Source organism: Canis aureus, chromosome 11 (genome assembly GCF_053574225.1).
Source record: "Canis aureus isolate CA01 chromosome 11, VMU_Caureus_v.1.0, whole genome shotgun sequence".
Lineage (NCBI taxonomy): Eukaryota > Metazoa > Chordata > Mammalia > Carnivora > Canidae > Canis > Canis aureus.
This window is the reverse complement of record NC_135621.1, coordinates 12,858,330-12,876,233: the sequence shown is the minus strand read 5'-3', so window position 1 is coordinate 12,876,233 and position 17,904 is coordinate 12,858,330. Positions and strand designations below refer to the sequence as shown.

Sequence of the window (17,904 nt, the reverse complement as noted above, 5' to 3'; positions counted from 1 at the left end):
TATACTTTGTGAAATAATTCCCACAATTAAGCCTATTAACATATCCATCACTTCCCCATAATTATCATTTATTTCTTTTTTTCTTTTGTGGTGCATTCAATATATATTTATTGATCTTCTAATATGTGCCACACTCTGTGTTTGTGTTGGCAGCAGAAAGTGAGGAAGGGAGAATAGAAAAGAAAAGAGGACAGCTTGACAAGGGACCACCTGGCTTTTTTCTGGTCTCATAAAGTTTACAGGTTGTGTGTGCATGGGGGAATTATCTAATAAATAATTAGACAATTTATTATGCTGGCCATATATGAAACAACAACAGATATAAGGTATTATGAGAAAGAATGACTAGAAGAACTAATTTAACCTTTGGAGTCAGGAGAGGTAGCTGGTAGGTGTGGTCTTGCTCAGGGTAAAAAAAAAAAACAAACAAAACCAAAAAAAAAGAAAAAAGAAAAAGAAAGGCATGACTCATAGTTGATAAGCAGCACAATTCAGATATCAAATATTCCTTTTTTAAAAAAAGATATCGAATATTCCTAATTAAGTGTGAGTTTCTAGACCTTTAAAAGACATGGAATCCTGCATGTGGTGATTTTCACTATTAAGCTAATAAAGCAAACCAGAATCAACAGGATATTAAAAAAGTTCTGATTGGCCTTAGCTACCGAATGACTTTTGTGAAAAAGATGGTTTTAAGGAAGGGTGAGGCTGGTGAGTGGGTAAAGAAAATAGCAGGTCTAGGAGACAAGTTCAGAAGGCGTCAGGAGCAAGCAAGAGGTAAACAAATGGTGCGACAGGCTACGGAGCCAGTGAGGAAAACTGGCATCAGGTTCACAGGAAATGAAGCAGGCTCTAAGGCCGCAGGAAGTGGAGCCCTCGGTGAACCTCCAGCAGAGGAATCTGACCTGGACAGGAAGTGAAGGGCATCATCTGAGGGAGCAGGAGGGGAAGACCGTTTTTTTGTGTTGGTCATAATGAGGAAAATAAGTATCAGTTACATAAACTTTGCTAACGTTCTGTCCTGTTTGGGGGTTTAGGCAGTTTCAAGAGTCTCTAACAAAATAATCTGGCCTTCTGGGAGGTATTTGTGAGGGACAAGAACAAAGAGAAGAAAGACCGGAGAGCGGGGAATTGCTGTGGGGATGTCTTGCTTTGGCTCCCTTCTGGATAACACAAGATATCTGTCTTGGGTCCAGATCAGAAGGAAATAGGTCCCCTCCCATCTCCCTTCTCATGATGATGTGATCCATAGGTGACTCTTGGTTGAGGTAAATCTAATTTGTGTTATAATAAGACCAAAGTTTGAGGAGTGGGAAATAGTTAAGAAGTTGTTTGTTGGAGATTATACGGATAATTTATTCTGAAGGAGGAAAAGGATAAAAGAAGCCAAAACCTCCACCAACTCCCCTAGTGTAAATGGGGGAAGGAAACACACTGACAAGCTACCACTGAGAATATATGTAAATATGATTTTTTTTTACCAGTCGTAAACAATGTGGTATGAGTAAAGACGGGAAGAAACAAAAATAACCAGCATTAAGTTAAAAGGGATAATTAGAGGAGCCAAAATAAGAGGTGAATGTTGCAGAGAATCTAGCTAACTTTAGAGACTAGAGATTCCTTCAAACATTTCTTTTCAAGGGACTGTGGGATTTTACATATTTTAAGATGTAACAAAATCCTAAATGTAAAGGTCTTAAATACACACAAACATTTTTTGCTTTTTTCTCTGAAGGGAGGAGACACTAAGAGATGTGTTCTTGGCTGTCATTTGGAGAATAGCTTCTAGTACATTTTATTTTCTGTTAAAAGCTCTGGAGAACAGTTGGCAAATAGAAATTGGTCCACAGAAATAACATAGCTTCCTGGAACTTAGGGGGGGAAGGAAATGGGTGGTTTCTTTAATTACTATAGTATTTGTGGTGTGTGTGTGTGTGTGTGTGTGTGTGTGTGTGTGTATTATAACTAAAGATAGCTTTCTGGCTAATGTCCTCAGGAGGGAAGGTGAACCTGGAAATTAATGAATTCAAAAGTGTATACAGTTGTGTTGAATTTGATAAGTAAGACAATAACGCTCTTTGTTTTTAATATCCTGGCTAGATCAGAAGGAGTGGATTGAAATTGGTTCTTTGATATTTAATCAGTTTAAATTAAAGGACATTATTATTTACATATGGAGAGCTAATGACTTTAACGTAGGCAAGAAAGCTTATTTACAACAAAGATGCAATTGGGGGTGGCAAGAGGAGTGTCAATAGGGCCTTAATTAATTGATTTGCTAATTATTCTTTTCTGCTGGGTGTTACAGAACTTTTACTAATGAGCAGCTGTAACAAGAATGCTGCAACAAGTTATCTGGACTTACTAGTAGTAGCAATAGCTACTTGGACATTTTAAGATATTTTTAAATCCTTTTTAAATCCTCTTTTATGCTGAAATTATGGACTTTATAAACTTGAAGAACTAAATGTATTCTTATATGTACCCTTATTTATCAGCTATGTCCAGGTCTGAGCTTAAAAGGCGTTTAGTGAAGTCTGAAATAAATTAGGGGACAGATTTGTATTTAAGTAAAAATTTAAAATCTATCTCAAAGCACTGCCAAGTATTTAATTTTTCTAAAGATAATGATTGATAATAGATATATTTATGATCTATGGTATAGAAGTTCAACTTTTCTGTAGGCTTACTTTTTTTTTTTTTTTTTTTTTTTTTGCATTTCTTAGAAAGTCATGATACCAGAGAAATTCAGAAATCCCCAGGAGATACTGTGCAAATGCAAACTTATGTTTTCTTCCACATGTTCACTTCTCATAACTCCTTGACCCAAACCCTTCACTTCATCTAGTTTGTGAGCCCTATACACATTTTTTCCTAAGGCATGCTCACTCTTGACACCAAGTTTTGGCTTAGGCTGTGCCTCCTGCCTAGATGCTGTCTCTTATGCCTACACTGATTGGGAGTGGCGGTGAGGGGTAGGGGTGGCTAACATTTACTAAGCATGTATCATGCTGTAGGCACTCTATTGGCAATTTACACACATTGTTTAATAATGCGCCCATTTTATAGATGTAGGAACCAAGGCTTAGAGAATACCAGTGGCCTTGCCAGTAATAAGTGGTATAAAGTCAGAATATGAATCTAGGTCTTGTTGTTGTTGTTGTCATTTCTCGACTTAATCATAGAGTGCCTTGAATTGCTAAGGCCTGATTTCCCCAACCAGATGGTCAGCTGCTGGCAGGCAGGGACCTTATCTTTTAGACTGCACAGAGTAGATACTCAATAGTTATAGCCTTCTGTTGAATTGAAAAATAAAATGTAAAATGTCAAAGAATTTTATAAATAGATTAAACATTGGAAGAAAGAAAGAAGTCTCAGAAAACTAGTTTCTCAAAATCCCTACATGAATGCCACAAGACACTAGTTCTGTGTGAGCCAGGGCTACCTCCATGGGCATCTAGAAATGTGGGGGGCTTTTCTTAGGGTAACAGGATACTGTAGTTAGTGGGTGGAGGACAGGGATGTCAAACGTCCTACAGAACATGAGAAAGTTCCATAAAACTGCCAGTCCTCACATGCTAATCATGCTCCTGCTGAGCAGCAGCACCTGGCTTTGCAGCCCAGTGATGGAAAATGTGTGCCCAGAAGCTAGGTTGACTTCTGACCTAGCTTCATGTCTTTCTAGCTGTGTAACTCCCATCATGTCAACTTTGTGCTTTCTACTCCTGACACACAGTTAGTGCCCAATAAAGTCAGTTATAATTCACTGCTTCCACAGAAGTAAGTGTCCCCAATGGCAAGAAATGATCTTTGAGGAGTCACAGAACTTACTAGACTACTAGTAACAATGTATGAATCAAGATGTATTCTAAAATGGTGCTTCTTGAACTTGACGTGCTTACAAGTCTCCTGGAAATTTTGTTAAAACACAGATTCTGATTCAGGGGTCTGGGGTGTGAATCTGCATATCTGACAGGCTCATGATGCTGGTACTGTTGTCTGTGGACCAGGAGTTGAGTGGTAAGATTTTCTAAAGTAACTTGGGGGAGTAGCTCACTTAAACAAACAATCAAGCATTTATTGCATATTTATTGATATCTTAAGTTATAGAGATGGAGGTAATATAGGTTGGATATAAAGAGTATAGGATTTGATTTCTTCACAGAAGGAACTTCCATCTGTTTTGCCACTTGAGGGAGAGAGAGAACATTTTCCATGGATAACCAATGGAAAACTATATTTCTCAAGAGAAAAAGGCAGAGAAATACTTTCTACCTGTGTTTCCTCATTAAAAAATGGCATTTGGAGTATCCAAATAATTAACAATTTTAGAGGAGATACTACTGTAACTAAACAAATGAAAGACTTGGCTGCTATTCTCAGATGCAGGATGGAAGCCTTGCATATCTCAGGACTAACGTGAGCTGCGTGTTTGAGTTTTTCTGTGTGTGTATGTGTGCAAGCTGGCAAGTGTCCGAGGTCTTTGCTAGGCAACTGCTTTCTTAAATATCGATAGAGAAGGGGGATCTAAGAACCTCCTTATAGCCCCCAAAGATTAAAACTCTGAGTTAAGGGGCAGAAGTTCCTAAGGCACCCTTGACTAGGAACTTTGCATATTTTAGGCAGTGGAAGTTATTTGAATATAGTCATTGAGAGAAGAGACTACTCATTATCCACTTAAAATACTTCCCGGCTGCAGCATGCTGTTGTACCGAAGCCAAAGCAATTGGCTTTGCATTTGGCCAGCTGATTTAGCAAGAAATTTTGCAAATTATGCAGTCCTTACAGATGGTGCTGCTGGGTTTGTTAGAATGTTTTAAAACACTGACATACTTGACCATGAACTGAATTTCCAGCCTCTTAGAGCTACTCCAGCCAATTCTAGACTCTTTCCACAGGCAGCTGGAGACCAGGAACAGACCTTTCCTGTAACCTTATGATAAATGATTTCCTTTAAAAACCACTCGTATAATAAAATAACTTGGTGGTAAGCTTGGCCAAGGGGAACTCCTGGAACTTTTCGGTATCCTTGCTTATCTCTGAATTGCTTGAGTAACATTTAAAAATGGTTCCTAATTGTCTTTCTGGTGCTCTGCCTGGAGGTCGAGGAGGAACATTTCTAGGAGGGATGATGTGTGCCCTGCCACTGTGAAGCAGAAATCCCCGAGAGACTGTGATGAGGGCCTATGCCTGAATGTGTAGAGAAAGAACAGCTGGAGGCTGTGGCTTTCTCCGGAAAGAGGTTTCTAAATTTGCCTCTAGAAGCTATTAGAAAGTTGAAGGTACTGTATCTCTTCGGAGACCCATTTCTTGCTCAGATCTTTGCAACAAGGACTTTGCCTGATCTTTGCTGTTAACTGCTTGCTTGTTTTCTTGGTTTCTATCTGAATCATCAGCTTTTATCAATCTTCCTCGATGCCCTTTTGGTTGTGCTTATTTTGGCTTTACGTAAGCAGCATCTCTGGATGCATGAATGAGGCAGATAAAATTCCCCAGGGTTACTGAACTGCCCTTCATTTATTTTTAGCACTGCAATGAATTTACCATAGCCCACAGCATAATTCAATCACTCTAAGCCAGAGAGCAAAATCTGAGGGTTTTTTGCTTTTTTTTTTTTTTTTTACCTTTCCCAGAGGCACTTGGTATAGGCTAAGCTTAAAGGCACATAATTCAATCACTGATTATTCAAGATAAATCATACCTAAGCTTCTATATTTATCAGATTGGCACTGTCAACTAGATGTTCAGCTCTCATTCTTAATTTTGTGTTGGAAGCTGCACAAAGCCTATTGTGTCCTCTGTGTGTGGCTCAGGCAATGCAGAAATGGTAAAAAAAAAAAAAAAGAAAAAAGAAAGAAAGAAAGAAAGAAAGGGCAACAAAAAAGTAACTAGTACCCTCTAAGGAACTGATGACAGTCAATGAACATTGACTGTCAGTCTAGTGACCGTTCTTAAGAGAACTCTTGGCTTATAGCTTGAGCTGATCTTTGCAGCACTTCTATCCCTAGGAACCCTCCATTAAGGTGACAACAGTGTGTCTTATTTACCACCACAATTTCAGATAGGGCCTTAACCTTTTCTGAATAGATGAGCTAGAAGGAGGCATTCATTCGCTGATTGATTATTCATTCATTCAACAAACTTTCATTGATGGACACCTATATTCCAGCTTGGAACCCTGGAATGGGATTTCTCCAACTTTTGATAGAAATATATTCTTACTGGCCACCATTTTGGTGGTAAGAGCTCCTTTATACCTCCTCCACTTCTTGAAAACATGCTCCTCTAAGGTGATTAGCTCAATGCTCTCATTCAGGCTTACTCATTTGCTTTGCCTCTACAGGGTCAGCGCTACGTCTCCTAGCAAAGTGACCCCTCCCACATGTGCGTGGTGCTATTTCTGTCACTAATTTCCTTCATACAGGGCCAAACTGAAGGTTAGGGCAATAGTTGTCTTGTGATGTGACCTGTGATGGCTTTGTGATGTGTCCACTTGGCTAGGCTGAACTACATCCCCCAGAATTCCATTTCTAATATGTTCCTGGCTATGGTGAGATACAAGGAAGATTCTTTTTGTGAAAATTGGGGGGATCCCTGGGTGGTGCAGCGGTTTAGCGCTTGCCTTTGGCCCAGGGCGCGATCCTGGAGATCCGGGATCGAATCCCACGTCAGGCTCCCGGTGCATGGAGCCTGCTTCTCCCTCTGCCTATGTCTCTGCCTCTCTCTCTGTGTGACTATCATAAATAAATAAAATTTAAAAAAAATTAAAAAAAATTCTAAGGCTGTTATATCATTTAAAAAAAAAAAAGAAACTTGGAGGCTGATAGCTTGGCAGCAGCTATTTTGTAGTACACACATCCCCACTCCTAATTCAACCAAGCATCAATCTAGGTGCTGCTGTGAAGGGATTTTGCAGATGTAATTAAAGCCCCTACTCAGTTGATTTTATTTTATTTTTTTAAAATTTTTATTTATTTATGATAGTCACACAGAGAGAGGGAGAGAGAGGCAGAGACACAGGCAGAGGGAGAAGCAGGCTCCATGCACCGGGAGCCCGACGTGGGATTCGATCCCGGGTCTCCAGGATCGTGCCCTGGGCCAAAGGCAGGCGCCAAACCGCTGCGCCACCCAGGGATCCCCCTACTCAGTTGATTTTAAATTAACCAAAGGGATATTGTTCTGGATGATTTAATCAGTGGAAAGCCCCCCCAAGTTTTATTGAGATATAATTGACATACAGCCCTGTATAAAGTTTAAGGTGCACACCATGATGGTTTGATTTACATTGTGAAATGATTACCACAGTGAGTTTAGTTAACATCCAACATCTCATATAGATACAGAAAATTAAAAAAAATTTTTTTCTTGTGATGGGAACTCTTAGGATGTACTCTGTTAACAATTTTCAAATATACCATATAGCAGTATTAACCGAAGTCAACATGTTGTTCTTTGCATCCCCAGTACTATTTATCTTATACCTGGAAGTTTGTACCTTTGACCACCTTCATCCAAACCCCCTTACCCCCAAGGAAAGCTTTTAAAAAGAGGATTTAAACCCTCCAAGATGTCAGAGAGTCCACACAAGAGGAAGAAGGAAAGTTGTAAAATCTTCTTCTACACTCTGGGGCAAAACTTAGTTGGTGTTGCTGATCTGCTGATTTGCCTTGTTGGTGTGAAGCAGCAGCTGGGCCTGAAATTGGTTTCCATTCCAGCTGGATCCTCATTTGATTTCACTGACTCTTGGGCCAAGTGTGTGTATTTGATTCCAGGACTGAAAGCTCTGGCTTCTGCAGGATAATCTCATCATCAGATTCATTCTTGTGAGGTCCCAACCTGCTTGTGATCTCTCTTTCCTGACTACCTGTCCTGTGGATGTTAGGCTTGCTTAGCCAACTCCTACAACTGTGTAAGGCAATTCCTTGTAATAACTAAATGGATAGATTAAAAAAAAAAAACCCTTATACTGGTTCTGCTTCTTTAGTTAAATTCTGACATGATATATGATAAGGAAGCAATTGTTTTCTTTAGATGTCATGAAGTTAGGCAGTTAGAAACATAAATGGCCACCAACATTCATTCATTTATTCATAACTATGCTAGGGTTGGCAATTTAGCAATAAACAAGGTAGATTTGGACCCTACCCTGGGAAAGCAGATATTGAGCAATATTTACAAGGATAATAAGGTTAGCACGGAGCTGTTAGAAGAGATAACTCAGAGATCTGACCCACTTTGACATGTCAGAGAAGGGAATAAGGCCATGGAGAGAGAGTAAGAGAGCATGACAACAAATGAAAGGCATCCAAGCAGTTCTTTAGAGATTTGTTCATGGTGGCAGGAGGGATGAGGCTGGAGCAGCAAGACACAGAGGGACCTGCAAGCCAAGATAATGAAGTCTGACTTTCCCCGAGGGACAAACATTTCTATTTAAAAACCTTCATACTTTTAAAAAAAGATTTTATTTATTTATTTGAGAGAGAAAGAAAGAGAGCATGAGCACAAGTCAGGGCAGGGCACAGAGGGAGAGGGAGAGGGAGAAGAGGACTCCCCACTAAGCAGGGAGCCTGATACTCTCCATCCCAAGACCCTGACTGAGATCATGACCTGAGCCAAAGGCAGACTCTTAACCACTGAGCCACCCACGTGCCCCTAAAAATCTTCATACTTTTGGAACCCTGTATTTCTTTTTTATTTTATGATATCATACAAAACATAGGTTTCATTCTAAGCCTTTAAAGATTCCATGGTGTTAATGTGCTTGCTCCTGCCTCTGCTTTTATTTCTTTAAATTTTTTTTTCTACAGTCCTCTTGTATAATCCATGATGCTCTTTTTATGATGCTATTGTCACACTGGCTATTGTCATACTATTTTTAACCCATTCTCCTTCTTTATGCTTTGAATTCTCATAGCACACCTGTTACTGGAAAAAGAAAACAAAATCTGAACTCTTTTTTTAATAAATTAATTTTTTATTGGTGTTCAATTTACCAACATACAGAATAACACCCAGTGCTCATCCCGTCAAGTGCCCCCCTCAGTGCCCGTCACCCATTCATCCCCACCCTCTGCCCTCCTCTCCTTCCACCACGCCTAGTTCGTTTCCCAGAGTTAGGAGTCTTTATGTTCTGTCTCCCTTTCTGATATTTCCCACACATTTCTTCTCCCTTCCTTTATATTCCCTTTCACTATTATTTATATTCCCCAAATGAATGAGAACATACACTATTTGTCCTTCTCCGACTGACTTACTTCACTCAGCATAATACCCTCCAGTTCCATCCATGTTGAAGCAAATGGTGGGTATTTGTCGTTTCTAATGGCTGAGTAATATTCCATTGTATACATAAACCACATCTTCTTTATCCATTCATCTTTCGTTGGACACCGAGACTCCTTCCACAGTTTGGCTATTGTGGACATTGCTGCTAGAAACATCGGGGTGCAGGTGTCCCAGCGTTTCATTGCATCTGAATCTTTGGGGTAAATCCCCAACAGGGCAATTGCTGGGTCGTAGGGCAGGTCTATTTTTAACTCTTTGAGGAACCTCCACACAGTTTTCCAGAGTGGCTGCACCAGTTCACATTCCCAAAATCTGAACTCTTAATACTAATTTACCTGACAATTCCCTTGTCTCAATGTTTTTCTGTTCTATCAAGACTCGCAGCCAAGGTTTGCAGTTCACCTGGCTTCATTATTTCTGGCTTGTGCCGACCTGAGGTAGAGGGAGCTCAGCCCTTCCTTGGGCTATTAACCCTTCCTGCCTGCTAAGCACCCTGATGCTCTGAGGATTTTCTTAATTAAGTAATTGAGCCACATACCATCCTTGAAAAGTGGGGCAGTAAATACCATCAGTTCCATGGCCTAGAGAGATAAGAAAGACTGCACTGAAGACGCTAGAGCTTATATGACAAAACCAATCACAAATTTGAGTAGGTTAAGCATGAGCTTAAACTTAATTTTTGTTTTACTTTGCTCTTCTTCATTTTTCAAAATGCCCTCTTCAGGTCTCCCCTTTAGCTGCCTTTGGGGAAGCAACTAGGTAAAGAGGGGTGGAAAAAAAAAACCAGACTGATTTGGGTTGAAAATCCGGCTCCATCAGAGCCTATTCCTTTATCTGTAAAAGGAGAATAATATTACCTACCTGTCAAATGACATGTATAAGGCCACTAGCTTAGTGCTAGGCACATAGATGGGGCTTGGTAAATTAGGGGTATTAAGTACTATGATCTTAAACAAGGTGATCTATCTAGTGGCAGAAGAAGAGGATTTAACTATATAAGCAGTTTACTGAACAGTTTTTTTTACCCTTTGTACACGTTTATACAAGGAGTAAGAAGCATCATTTGCTTTAAGAGTAGCACCAGATCTCTCAAGGTCCAAGTCACTAGTCATGATAGATGGTCAGGCTCGTGGATTGTGAGGACACTTACAGAACTTGGCCAGACTTGTTTAAAAGTGAATTGGAGGGGGATCCCTGGGTGGCTCAGCGGTTTAGCACCTGCCTTCGGCCCAGGGTGTGATCCTGGGGTCCCGGGATCAAGTCCCGCATCGGGCTTCCTGCATGGAGCCTGCTTCTTCCTCTGCCTGTGTCTCTGCCTCTCTCTCTCTATGTCTCTCATGAATAAATAAATAAAATCTTAAAAAAAAAAAGTGAATTGGAGTTGGGGCGCCTAGGTGGCACAATTAGTTAAGCCTCTGACTCTTGGTTTTGGCTCAGGTCATGATCTCAGAGTCCTGGGAATGAACCTAGCGTTGGGCTCCGTGCTCAGTGGGGAGTCTGCTTGAAATTCTCTCTCTCCCTCTGCCCCTCCCCCTGCTTGTGCATGCTCCTGTGCTCTAAGTAAATAAATCTTAAAAAAAAAAAGTGAATTGGAGTTAACTAAATTTATTGTGGTAATTATTTCTCAACATATACATCTATCAAATCATTATGTTGTATATTTTTAATACAATATTATGTGCTAGTCATATTTTAATAAAACTGGAAAAAAAAAGGGAAACTATCCTCACTGAAAAAAAAGTGAATTGAGTGAAAAAGTTTTGGAAATGGATACTGGTGAGGGCTGTACAACACTGTGAGTGTAATTAATTCCACTGAATTGTACACACAAAAGTGACTAAAATGCTAATTTTATGTTATGTATATTTTACAACAACAAAAAAATTGACCCTTCCCCACACACCAAAAAAAAAAAAAAGAAAAAAAAAAAAGTGAATTGGAGAGAGGCCTGCTGGCTGTGTCTGAATAACTCCTCCTCCCACTCCCAAATGTAGGCTAGCTCAGTAATAACGTGACCCACTTAAGAATGAACAAACCATATAGGGACTACTGTTGTGAAATGCTTCTAGAATATGAGTGAGGAGGGTCCATACCTAAACTTGTCATCTTATAGATGAGGGTTTAGGGAGCCTGAAAGTGTGACTTGCTAAAGACTACACACACAGCACCTCAATCCCCTGCGAGTTGACTGCTGCTATTGTGCTACGTCATGCTATCACAGGAGCCTCTAGAGCATTCAAGGCCTCTGGGTGCTCAAGTGGGGCCTTTTCCTTCTACCTTTCCTCCAGGTACCTGACCCTTGTCTCTGAGCATCCAGTGGTTCTGAGCTCCCAACCTGCAAAAGCCAGGACTAGGGCTGAGCAGTTGAGCAGGTATGGGCTATGAGTGATGTCTGATGGTTCCACAGCTTCTATCCTACTGTCTGAACTTCAGCACCAGCCCTTAGACAGGTCACTCTCTTTCTCCTGCTCGGGCCTGTGAGTATGCCATTCCTTCTGCCATGAATACTCTTCTCCACTTTGATAATTCCTATTTATCCTTCAGGTTTCAGGTGAAACATGACTTTATCCAGAAAGCTTTCCTGTCCTCCCAGTCTATGTTAGCTCAGACCGTTGTGTGATTTTTTGGCAACCTACACTTCTTTTAACTCTTACCTCACTTATAATTACTTGTACTCTGTTTGAACTCCATGCATGAGGGCAGGGTCTTGGTCTTTCCTGTCCACCATTGTTTTCCAAGAACTTAGCACTGGGATGGCACATTGTGTTCATTAAAGAAACAAAAACCCTAAAAAGAAATCAAACCTGTCTTCTCACAACAGGGAGAATGAAGTTAATGATATACCTTTACTGCATTAACAGACAAGAGTGGTCAAGAGAAGTAAGGCAGACACTGCCTTTAATCTAGAGACTGATCTGGGCACTGGACCAGTATCAATATCCAGTTGCTATTCCAAGGGAATGTACAAATGAGCAGGGTGGAGGGACTGGGTTTGATCCCCTACACCAGCATTGCATGCATGTGAGAACAAACAGTAAATCAGCAGCAGAGGGGATATAGGTTTGACACAAGGGAATGCTTGCTGGTATGATATTAAGGGTTGTTAAAAATGGGTCGGATTATAGAGGAGTAAGCCTTCCCTTGAGGCTTCAGAAAACAGGCCAGAGTTCCATTTCAGCTGGTTATTTTAGGCCTACCACAGGCAGCCAGGTAGACTTGACATCCTCTTAGGGTCCAATTGTTCCATTCCTCTGACCCCCTAAGAAAGCTCTGCACACAGTTGTTGCTAATAAACATGCAAGCAAGCACATACACAAAAGGGAGTTGCTTCTAGCTTGTCCTGTGGCTGTAAATGTTGTTAGTTCCTTTTCTATTGAACATTCTGAATTCATCTTTTGTTTAGAAAATCACTTCAGTCTTTAAGCACAGCAAAGCTCATTCCATAAAGGACTGGTTCCATATTTCAAAGTGAGAACTGCAAGGCATACCAACGTAACTCTTGCATTGACACACACCTAAAAAAGGGTGGAGAATTCAAGTGAGACAAGAGAATTAAAAAAATAACCTACTACTCTAATTCCAAGCATACAAATAAAGCGATATGGACATTGTTGCGTGTCCTACGCAGGGCGGAGGGACACATCTTCTCTTTCTCTGGTTTTAAAGTGAATGGTCTTGAATATGCAAATGAATCTAATTTAATTAACTTTTATGACCACAGCTCCTTTGAGATACCATGGGAGCCAATTAGATTCCATTAAAATTTAGTCATTTCCCTGAAGCTTCAATGAGACACCCTTGTCTTCTTGAAAGGAAAAAAAAAAAAAAAAAAACCGAAAAAACCGTGAAAAGATCTAATCAGAGACCACAGAAAAGAGAGTTGTCTGCAGCAGCTCTGCTGTCTGCTGTTGGGTCTGACCAGATGCAGCTTCCACAGTTCTTAGCTCCACTTCATCACCCCTTGCCTGGCGCGGCCAGCAGCGATGTGAAATCATTCCAGGTCAGTCATGGAACTGCTGACCCACAGTTTATTGTAAACTGAAGCTATGAAAGGTAAAGGGAATGATATTTCATACTTCGGGCCAAAACACAAGCCTCACGAGGGTAAAGAAGAATTGCCTTGACCTCAGGCCACGGATGAAGAGGAACTTATCCTATGTATTCCTTTGCTGCTCAGTTGTGTAATATTGTCCTTTTTCTTCCACCTGATTACAAATGTAACACATATTTAATGTAAAAAAAAAAAAAGGAAAAAAACCAAAACGGTTAAAGATGCTGCCCATATCTAACAAGAGTTTGGAAGGCTCTCTTCTGCAATTTTGTTCCCTTTTTTCTCCCTTACTAAGCACATTTTAGAGAACTTCGTGTGTTTGAGGACAGGAGGGGATGGAGTGGGAAGGCTGTAACCAGCCTTTGGAGTGGGGGTATCATATTCCAGTTCCTTCCTTTTCTTTTTAGTTTATATCCCATACCACTTACCTCTCTCCTCTCTAACACTATGCAATTAGATAGCTGCCAATGGTTTTTGGATTCTGGCCCTTAACCATTCTCCATGGTTAGGAAAAAGTATGGTGATTCTATCAATTGTTTGAGCCTCCTTGAAAGTGTCTCAAGATGGGTTCAGCAAAATGGGCAATTGGGTTTCTGGAAGCTGTGTTGCTGACTAGTTCTAGAAACATTGAATGTCATGTAACTACAATGGTGCGATGAATTTTACCTCTTTACATAGGAGATATTTCTCCTTCACACAGGCAAGTTATATCTAAAACAAATACATGCTAAGAGTAGATCACAGTGCCCAGCATTACGTGATTACATAATTGTACACACTGTTAACTGGAAGTAGAGTTAAAGTTGCTGTTGGAGGTTTTTTAATCAAGTAGATTTAAGAACTCACATTTTATGTTTTCTTTAATTAGATTTTTAAAATAATAAAGCACTTAAATTCTAACAAGTTACACAATTATAAAATAATTAGAAATAAAGATAATAATGTGGAAAACAGACACTTCTCCGGTTATAAGGGAAAGGAGAAATAAGAGCAAGAGAAATGAAAACCAACTCTTTTTTTTTCCCACCAATGTTTCATCTGTTTTGTTTTCAAGACCTTTAGCTTTACTAGGTCTCAAAATTATTCCCTATGCCATGTCCTAGTTCAGAGTTGAATCATTTTGTTCTTGGACTATTATAACTAAAAGAGGTAGATCTATTGAGCACTTACTGTATGCCAGGCACTTCAGCTTATTTTAACCCTTATATTAATATTCTGAAGTTTATTGTACCAGATGGTGCAATCCCTAATATCCATTCTTCCCTCTTCTTGCTTGCTAAAAGAATCCTATTTTGCTTGAGGTGTCAGTGTATCCAACTGAATACTCACTTTCCCAGTCTCCATTACTGCTAAGGTGGCTCTGTGATCCAATTCAGGCCAATGAGATGTAAGCATAAGTCTGCTTGGGGCTTCTGGGAAGCTTTGCTCTTTCTTGATAAAATGGGACACACATAGTTAAAGCTCTCAGCCTACTCCCTACTTTTTTCTGCTTTAGGTGTAAATGTGATAGCTGGAGCTGCCTTTGGTATAAATGTGATGGAGCTGCAGTAGCCATCTTGGAAACATAATGCAATGAGCCAATATGCTAAGAAAGGAAAGACCCAGGTTTGTTGTTCTTCCATCAGGTTCCTGGAGCACTTTATACCTATCTTTAGTGCAGCATTTATCACAGGAACCCACAAGCAGGGGTCATATACTACTCATTTAGAATGTGCACACCTATCTCAGTGTCTGGCACAAAGTAGGTGCTTAATAATTGCTTATTGAAATTTTATTTGGAATCTCACTTCCACTCTTTTTCTTTGATACAATATGCAGGAGATGAAATGAATAGTGAAATGCCCAGTAGACAATAAGAGGGAGGCAGTACAGAAACAGAAAAAAATCCACCAACTAGATAATTGGTTCTTGAATTACTGACCATTAACCTAAATAGTACTCACAGTAATTTCAAATTCCTCTCTTCCTCTCACTTCCAAGTGAACAGGAGCTGTTTTTATTGAGAACGAGCTTTTATCCTGATAGTAAGAATGAGTACTATCACCATATTGTAGAGACTAAGAGTACTCGGGATATAGCTTTATAGTTCATAGCAAAGCAGTGAAAATCAGTCCCAGGCCTACGGTGGACATGTAGGAGGATTTATTCTTCACTAATACTTGTTTGTGTTGTCTACAAACCTCCAGGGAAAAAGAGGAACTGATGGAGAGCAATACTCTCTATAAACTCTAGCAAATGAAATTAAACCACAAGATGTAATGAGATAGTCCTGGGGGACTGAGATGTATTTTTGTTGGTGGTGGGTAGACTATGGTAGGACACCATTAAATCCAATAAATTGTTATTAATTTTAATCCTGAAGGCTGAGATGGAGGGTAGATCAAATGATAATCATGGGGTACCCTTTCCCTGGTAGGCTTTCATTTGGTCTCCGACCCAGAAAATTTGGATCCGGTCCTGGCTTGGTCCTTCTTGGCGATGTGATTTGAATTAGGTCATAACTTATCTCTGAACCATCTTCCTATTTAAGATGGGGCTACTAATAATACTTATTTCACAAGGTTGAATGAAATAAGCTATGTGAAAGGACCTTGTCAACTGGGGTAAAGTCTACCAATGGTAGTTGTGACTATTATTAGGCTGTTCTGCAGGCAGCAGTGATGGAGAGAGTGGGAGGGAGGAACAGAATGGAGAACCATACTTAAGCTGCTCTCAGGCCTGCTCCGACTGAAACCCCGGGTTTATACTATGACAGCAAAGCTAATAATAATGCCAAGTAAAGCAAAAGCACTTAAAAATTAGTCTGGGATAAGGTTTGGTTTGCCAGGGAGGGTTGGTCCTGACATCACACGCTTCAAACCTGTGGTTGGCAGTCCGTTTGTTGCTCTATTATTGCCTGCTTTGGAAAGGGCGAATCTAAATTGGAACTCTCTTTCCTCTGTTTAAGCTGTTTCTGCTGAGTTCCATAGAATTGATTATAGCTCTCACACCCTGCAACTGGCTGTCTCATTCTTGACTCACCTCCAGACTCATAAATATCCCTCAGAAAACAACGAGGTTTTAAAAGTTGCCTATCTCTTAACCTCGTGCCCTCATATGTCTCATGTAATGGCCATGCCAAAGCATCTTTCTTACCTTATTGGCCCTTACCCATACAAGAGTAAAAACTTTGATAGACTTCCATCACATCTCTCAAAAGAGAGGCAGACAAACATAGGAGGGTTTCTCTGCAGTTGTGTGACCTTGGGCGGTTTTTCAACTACAGAAAGAGGGATAATAATAACTAATGTGGAGCTATGATGAGCTCAAGCAATAACGTAAGGGAGATTACCTAGTACATGGCAAATACCCAATAAACATAATTTCCAATATTAATAATGATAGTAATAATAACAACAACATCTTTCAGAACAAGATGACATATAAAATGAGTCCTGGAAAAGTTAATTTATACTTAATAGTCAAGGGGCTATCCATCAATATTTTCCATGGGCTGATTTAGGAAAAAAGTCCCTGCCCTAGTAGAGACAAATGTCAACACATTAAAATCTAAATAAAAGGGACACCTGGATGGCTCAGCGGTAGAATGTCTGTCTTTGGCTCAGGGCATGATCCAGGAATCTTGGGATCGAGTCCCACAGCCAGCTTTCTGCATGGAGACTGCTTCCCCTCCCTCTGCCTATGTCTCTGCCTCTCTCTCTCTCTCTCTCTCTCTCTCTGTGTCTCTCGTGAATAAATAAATAAAAATCTTTAAAAAAATCTAAATAACAATGCAATAGATGGAGGACATTTCACTACATTAAAAAACCATTAAACAAGATAATCCAAGATGGACTGAGGGTACCTACACTGTTTTTGTTTTTGTTTTTAGTTAAGTAGCTGCCTGGATATTATTCTATAATAAATTGAAAATGGCATTACTTGATTATATCATGACCCTGGAGTATGACAATCAGATTGCATCAGAAGCCACCAGCACCCTATGTGCCAGCTGGCTTTTAGACCAGGATACTTTAAACATAGAGTCAAGATCTCTTTAGGGCTGGCCAAATATATACAACTCCCACATCAGCCACTCACTCATCAGTGTTAGACCTTATTCTTGGAGTTTCATTTTTTAGTTAAAGACCTTGATCCTTATTAAAATGGTAATATTCTTCCTATCATCAATCACTGACACATTTGTATCAGTGAGTTTGGGTCCTGTTTGAAGATGAAGCTGTGCTGGTGGAGAAGGCTCTTAGGGAAGCTGGGAGGAAAGTGGCCACTGCAGGGAAGGAAAGAGGGATGCTGGGATGGGGTGTGGGGAGGGGGTGGGGAAGCCATCCTGACTGTCCTCTCTAGAGAAGTTGATTGGCCATCTTGTATTCTGAAGGCAGCTTTATCTTCTGTATCTCTTCTCCTGGCACTGTTCATACTTAACATAGATGGAACACACTGATTTTCCCCCTTATTCTTCTATTCGTTCTAAGAGCCAGAAAGAACAGGCATTAAACTTATTAGCAAGGAAAGAAGGCCTTATGAATGGTGAGAAACTGCACTTCCAGCTTATTTGTAAGCTTGCATTT

At 40.1% G+C, this 17,904-nt stretch overlaps 2 long non-coding RNA genes across 6 annotated transcripts in view; one reads left to right on the top strand and one right to left on the bottom strand.

The window, feature by feature from the left end:
• Nucleotides 1-17,904, top strand: part of LOC144323375 (uncharacterized) — a 142,619-nt gene that overhangs the window by 30,007 nt on the left and 94,708 nt on the right. The window lies entirely within an intron of this gene.
• LOC144323373 (uncharacterized) overlaps nucleotides 12,113-17,904 on the bottom strand; it is a 100,882-nt gene continuing 95,090 nt past the window's right edge. For all 4 annotated transcript variants that reach the window (XR_013388801.1, XR_013388798.1, XR_013388799.1 and 1 more), the window contains one exon: nucleotides 12,113-12,800. This is a non-coding gene — a long non-coding RNA (uncharacterized LOC144323373). The remainder of the gene's footprint in view (nucleotides 12,801-17,904) is intronic.